This window comes from Tupaia chinensis, unplaced genomic scaffold (genome assembly GCF_000334495.1).
Source record: "Tupaia chinensis unplaced genomic scaffold, TupChi_1.0 Scaffold000037_21, whole genome shotgun sequence".
Lineage (NCBI taxonomy): Eukaryota > Metazoa > Chordata > Mammalia > Scandentia > Tupaiidae > Tupaia > Tupaia belangeri.
In genome coordinates this window covers 418,810-419,539 of record NW_006159480.1, presented here as the reverse complement: position 1 = coordinate 419,539, position 730 = coordinate 418,810, and the positions used below count along the sequence as shown (strand labels likewise).

Below are 730 nucleotides of genomic sequence, written 5' to 3'. Positions count from 1 at the left end.
GCTCGCACCGGCTCGGCGCTCACTTACCGGCGCCTCATGGTACCTCGGCGCCTCAGCCCAGCCCTGGCGCTGACAAACGTCTCCCGGCAGCCTAGAGCGTCGGTCCGCTGCCGGCCCGGCCCCACTCAGGGCCATTCAAACGCGGCTCCGCGCGCGGCCCGCCGGGATAGCTCCCCCGTGGGCGCCTTGAGGGCTCCGCCCAATGCTGGCTCCGCCTCCCTCCGGTCACGAAGCCCTGGTGGGGAGGGAGAGAAGACGTGTGGCCATAGTGCCCCCTGGTGGCTATAGGTACGCATGATAGCCTTGCCGTGGCGTGGCGGGTCGTACTTCGGTGAGCACTGAGGGTGGATGGAAAACACGAAAGGCTCTGTGTTAGGGACAGTCTGGTGGGAGGGACGGTGCGATAGCTTTGTACCAGGAGGTGCTAACAGTCTGCTATAAATATTTTACTTTCATGTAAATGCACTAAAGCATAGTATTTAAAAGCATAGAACTATGTGACTTTAGGCAAATCACGAACATAGTGGACTCCTGTGTGCATTGGTTTCCTCTTTGGTCAAATGGAGATGGTAACAGTATTATCTGTCTCTTGGTGTTGTTTTGAGGATTAAACGAATTAATACAGACAAAATGCTCAGAGGGGCATTTGGCTTATGGTAGGCACTGTGTAATTGTTAGCTGCTATTTTGCAATTCCTATGATGTGCCAGACCCGGTGCGAGACCTGTAAG

General features: G+C 55.2%; 1 protein-coding gene across 1 annotated transcript in view; it reads right to left on the bottom strand.

The window, feature by feature from the left end:
* The window catches only part of KATNBL1 (katanin regulatory subunit B1 like 1), a 54,903-nt gene extending 54,713 nt beyond the window's left edge, over positions 1–190 (bottom strand). Inside the window, exon 1 of the mRNA XM_006140548.2 lies at positions 28–190. The gene's annotated coding sequence lies outside the window, so the exon portion shown is untranslated. The remainder of the gene's footprint in view (positions 1–27) is intronic.
* Between the last annotated feature and the right edge of the window lie 540 nt (positions 191–730).